Source organism: Schistocerca nitens, chromosome 10, assembly GCF_023898315.1.
Source record: "Schistocerca nitens isolate TAMUIC-IGC-003100 chromosome 10, iqSchNite1.1, whole genome shotgun sequence".
Lineage (NCBI taxonomy): Eukaryota > Metazoa > Arthropoda > Insecta > Orthoptera > Acrididae > Schistocerca > Schistocerca nitens.
In genome coordinates, this window is record NC_064623.1 from 95720330 (window position 1) to 95726329 (window position 6000).

Consider the following 6000-nt stretch of genomic DNA (forward strand, 5'->3'; position numbering starts at 1 on the left):
GTCACCAAAAATGACTCTGGATGAAGGACTCGCCAAATTATTAACTCTGAATGAGTTATTTGTGAAGAACAAATTACAATTATAGACAAAGGTGTTACTTATGGTCTTGAACTATGTAATGATATGGACATTAACATACACCAACAAGGAAGATGGGTAAATAAAACAATGCTGGGTGAACTAGCTCATGATGCTGTATTATTGATTCAAGAAGAAGTTTGTCAATCAATGTTTGAATGTATAGACCAATTAATAAAAGGATTGTCAAAAAGATACATGGACATTAGAGAAATCGCCAAAATTTTCCAGACTGTTGAAATATCATTTACGAAGTTTCTGATGATACTTTAGCTGTAGGGTTGGAGATTATGGTAGAAATCTGCGATGAGTGTGATAAGGAGCAAGTACTACAAGAAATAAAATGTTATCATAAGCACAATGTGTAACCGATATGGGTGTTGATACCGATATGAGTGTTGATATTGCTGCATGATAGACAGCCCAAGATTTCCTTCAATTTATACTTGATTGGGACTTCTGTGAATCATTACCCTGTACATTACTTATAGTTCAAAACTTCTTGACTATTTATGCCTTAGTCACATTATGCAAGAGAAGTTTTTCCAAACTGAAACTAATAAAAAAGTTATCTCTGTTCTATGATGAATCAGGAACAACTTGCCAATCTGTTGAAAGAAAAGTTCCAAATAAAATAGATTTCAAAGATATTATTGAGAATTTCAGTAAAATAAAGGTACAACGAATGAGCTATAATAATATCAATAATAACAAGTATCTCATACTAAGATTATGAAAGTAACTGATATTATAACTGTACACGCTTTGTTTCTGGACATACAATTTTCTTATTTTTGTTCAGGACAGTCAGAGGGATTCAGGAAAGGCTGGCCGCCCCTTCGTATTAAAGCAAAATTTTAAATGACACCATAAAGAACATTTATTCAGGTTCAGAATACAGCATCACCATGAGTATGCAGCAAGTTGTGTTCTTCTGTTCAGTTCAATAGTCATCAGAGAAGAGATCATCACTATCGTGGCTACATCTCTTCTGTGATCGCCACAGGACTCCACGTCTTACATCCCTCGCATGCTACTGGTTCCCTCTGAGTGGACTGCGAAACTAACAGCGCCATGCACTCATCGTTTTTACACATAGTTAGCTGAGTGGTATTCATGTTAACAGCTCATGGTGTTTCTGTGGCAGTTAGCCAGCCTAAACCGGCTCCAAATAGGGCTTCTATGTTAACTGAAGTTGAAAGACAGATAATAATTTTTTTTTTAATTTGCTTTTTTTCTGCCATAATTCCTTCTGAACTGGTGGCCCTGCACTCTCCTCCCTTTATTCAGGCACATAAAGTACAACTGGAAGTTGTTTAAAGAAGAGCAGAGTTGCTCCCTAAGACAGTGTGGCGTTGGACATGGGGACTTACGACTAAAAGAAGGGAGAGGCTCTACTTTCTAGTTTCAGTTAGTTGCTTCACAAGGACATTCTACAGGGTGTCCGAAAAGTCTTTCCCTGCTTACATAAATTGATAACTCAGGCTAGAAGTAAGATACAAATATGAAACTGGTGTCTATTTGTTTACAAACTATCAAAGTTTTTTTCACACATCAGTAAACTTCCACATGAGCACCCCTGGTTGCACGTAGCACATCTAGGAGACATTCAATTTCCGTCCACACATTAGACAACATCACTGGAGGGACCGATTCAACGACTGTGGTTATCCGTTGCTGCAGGGTTTCAAGATCTGGTACACGTGTTCAGTAGACCTCTTCCTTGACATAACCCCATAAATACAAGTCTAATGGGGTTATGTCAGGAGAGCGTGCAGGCCAAACCGTTGGCCCATAACGACCAATCCATCGCCCAGGAAAGGTCATATCGAGATTAGGCATGGATGTCCAAACCCCAATGAGGCGGTGCACCGTCTTGCTGAAAGACATCGGGGTGATATTGAAGCAGCTGTGGAACAGCATACAGTTGCAACATGTCCAGATACACTGCAGATGTGATGGTAGCCTCAGCGAAGAAGTGTGGCCCGATAATTCGATCGTACAATAGCATGCACCAAACATTCACCTTTGGACTGCCTCTGGTGCACTCCACGACCTCGCCAGGGCGTTGTGAACCCCAAATGCGCACATTATGGCGATTCACTACGCCACTGACAAAAAAAGGTTGCTTCGTCGGAAAAGGCAATTCATCTGAGATAACCATCATCGTCCTCAATACATGATAGCATTTCGACCGTAAAGTCATATCGATGTGAACTGTCATTGGGCAACAAGGCCTGAACGATTTGCCCTTTTTATGCACGAAACAATAAACGTTTGTGTAAAATGCCATGGAGAGAGCTTTTTGGCATCTGTAATTCACGTGAGGCCCAGCGACCGATTTCTTCGGACTTCGCAGACCCTGTCTGCTGAGGTTCTTTGTCGACCAGACCTCGGAAGGTCAGCAACCGATCCTGTTTTCTTGAACTTCTCATACCAGGCTTTAATGCTCTTGACATCAGGTGGATTCCTTCCAAATGTTGTCTGGAAGTGTCTCTGCACTGTGGTTGGTGATAGTGTCTCATGGTACCACAGGACACACTGGGCCTTCTCCTGATTGGTTAATATGTCTTCTTGGGCACTGCACCTCATCAACTACTTACGTACTGCGAACCTAAAACAGAAAAAAACTTTGATAGTTGTAAACAATTCGACACAAGTTTCATATCGGTATCTTACTTCTAGCATGAGTTATCAATTTTTGTAATCAGGGATAGTCTTTTCGGACAACTGTATATCCTCAGTTTACAATAAAATAGTAAGTGGTAATTGCTGCTATGTGATGGATTGCTGACTGATCCTACAAACACACAGCTGCAGCAGGGCAGCAAGGAGAGCTCCAGTGGAGGTCTGCCCACAGCACAGTAGTGAGTGGCTAGTGACTGTCGCCAAGTTCACAAATAACAGCACACTGGCTGGAACACTCCAACAGGGTGTATTTTAGTATAGTACTTTGGAGAGTGCTCACAACGATAACGGAGGTACAAGCACAAGGAGTACATAATATTGGGGTAAAAAAATAAAGTGTATATAATTTTATAGAGGGCTAATCTATTACATAGAGTAGTATTTAAATAGATAAAATAAGTGTTAAGTTTTTCTCTAGATAGCATTCCCCATCTTAAGCTATTAGGTGTATAGATGAATCCATAAACTACAGTTCTTGTTTAAGTCTACTGACATTCATAGTGCTCAAAGGCCGTAGAAGTGATAGAAAGTGTTTGACATGACATTTGACATGGCCCCCTTACAAAATAAATTTTAAGCTATTGGTGGGTGTCCATGCCCTGGGAATAATTATTCTGTTACAATTCAAAATGGGGAGGGGGAAATAGAACTTGGTGGGATGACAGTCATCATAGAGTTATGACATGGAATATAACTGGCTGCTATCTATGACGGTAACAACTGGCTAAATATTGACACAACTCAGGCGTCAAAGACTTGAAGGATTCTGTTAGTAAACACGCTATTTTGCACTGGCTGTACTCAAATGGATATATAGGGGTAAACAGAAGTAATCACTAATATAGATGCAAATGTTAAGTTTGTATGCTTGTAGCTAAAAAGGGGTTAGCTGGCCAAGTGACACAACACGATAACGTAGGTAAAATTCAGGCTGATATGTTGGCAGCAATAGGAAACTGTATCTATATATTTTGAACATCAATGGCTCACTTTCAATACATGAAACACTATGAATATATACAGCAAATGCACTCAAGGCTCCATGCAGCAATGTACAGTGTGCGCAGCAAAATACATAGGCAATAGGCAAATAATTACTGATCTCTATACATTACAAACCCACAGTGCATGAGTGGGAGGAGTCTAACATGAGCTTTTACTCTATAGTCTTCATTCGTTTCTAACGCTTCCATTTGGTCTTGGTTAAACATTTTTCATTGATACTTCCGATCTCGCCTTCCCCTTTGATCTGCATCACTGTTCGCTTGGGTGGCTGGTAGTAACGGGGTGGGCATCTCCTAGCTCTGCTGGCACAACAGTTGGTGAGAAAACGTTTACTTTATCCTTTTGACTCGGATTGTTGGCTTTGGGATTGTTTTGGTTGCTACTTCTCCTCTTTCTGTAGGTATTAGGACCCTAACATGGCTTCTTCAGAGGTTAAGCGGAGATGGCTACATTTATCCCACTTGTGTTTTTCTGATTTGGCTGGTTTCTGGGTACAGTGCCGCGACCTAAACTTCGTGGGCCTTGTATACAGTGTCACCTCATAAGGTCGAACTGACAGGATCTCAGACAATAAGGAGCTGTGCAATGGTGAGGGACATGACTGGTCTGGCCACATTGGAGTCAGTTTCCCACTTCAGCAAACACATCGCGTAGCTCACTTCTCCGTGGGGGTGGAGCCACGAATCTAGAAGCTTCGTTCTATAGGAAGGCAACTCTGACAGCTTCATCTAGTGAAGGGAGGAGGCGACCTTGTAACGTTTTTTATAAAAGTGTAAATTTCTTTTAAAAAATTGTGTGTTTGTTTGCCAGTGAATATTAAATGCGTAATGTTTGTGTTTTGCAAATTTACTGAGTGATGTGTTGTTGAGCAAATGGTGTGCTTAAGCAGTTTTACTTTAATCCGAAAAAATTAAGCAACTTTATCTGGAAGACCAATAAGCTATGCCCATAATGAAAACAATCAGCTCTGAAATTTACCCAGTCTCGTGAACACTGAGTTCTATGGCTCTGTACGTTAAACTGACAAAATCTTCTGTGCACATAACCAATGAAATAAATTTTCCTTAGCTCTAGAGTCACAATGGATGTAATCTTGGTGTTCTGTTCGCTCCACACCAGGCATAGAAAATATTCAGTCTTGGAACTACAAAGTGCAATGCCTGCCATGAAATAGCTTCATACAAATAGTGTCAGCAAATTGACTGATAAATGAATAACCTTGCAAATAATACATTTGTTTCCATGAGCATGTTTCGCAGCAGCAGGTTATCCATCTTGAGCTGACTGCAGTCTAATTAAAAATAATTACACATTCTTTACATATTCTGCTCCTTCCCTCCTTGCTAGTAGCGGTTGGTGTGAAAACGCTTCATTTTACATCTGGACTTGGCAGTTTTTGGCGTTCTGCAGTATTTCCTGCACTGGACTACTTACAGTTCACTTTCTTAACCAGACATAAACACTGTGGCAATGCAGAATGAGGAATCTGAAACCATTTGACAAAATAGATTCCAAAATTTAACTTCCCAGTACTAGGATAACAAAACACACAAAAATATTACAAATCGGATGCACCTAATCAACATGTACATTAAATCTGATGGAAAAAACTTCGTTTCTACATTCAAGGGTCAGTATTGTAAAATTCAACCAAATCTGCATATTGCGTTGCTGCATATTTAAAACTAAACATACAAAATTTCATTACCTTACAAATTTGGTGCCAGTTACTTTCCCTTTTAGTTACAGTACATATTCATTACTCTTCTATAATTGCCATTGTCAATGGCCAATAATTGTTAACAATCAGTATCACTTCAATTTTCAGTAATCTTATAGCCTCACAAATTGATAATACACACTTTACACTTTATATCTAAAAACAAAGATGATGTGACTTAGCAAACGAAAGCGCTGGCATGTCGATAGACACACAAACAAACACAAACATACACACAAAATTCAAGCTTTCGCAACAAACTGTTGCCTCATCAGGAAAGTGGGAAGGAGAGGGAAAGACGAAAGGATGTGGGTTTTAAGGGAGAGGGTAAGGAGTCATTCCAATCCCGGGAACGGAAAGACTTACCTTAGGGGGAAAAAAGGACGGGTATACACTCGCGCGCACACACACACACACACACACACACACAGACACACACACACACACACACACACACATATCCATCCACACATATACAGACACAAGCAGACATCTCACAAGTAGTCTGC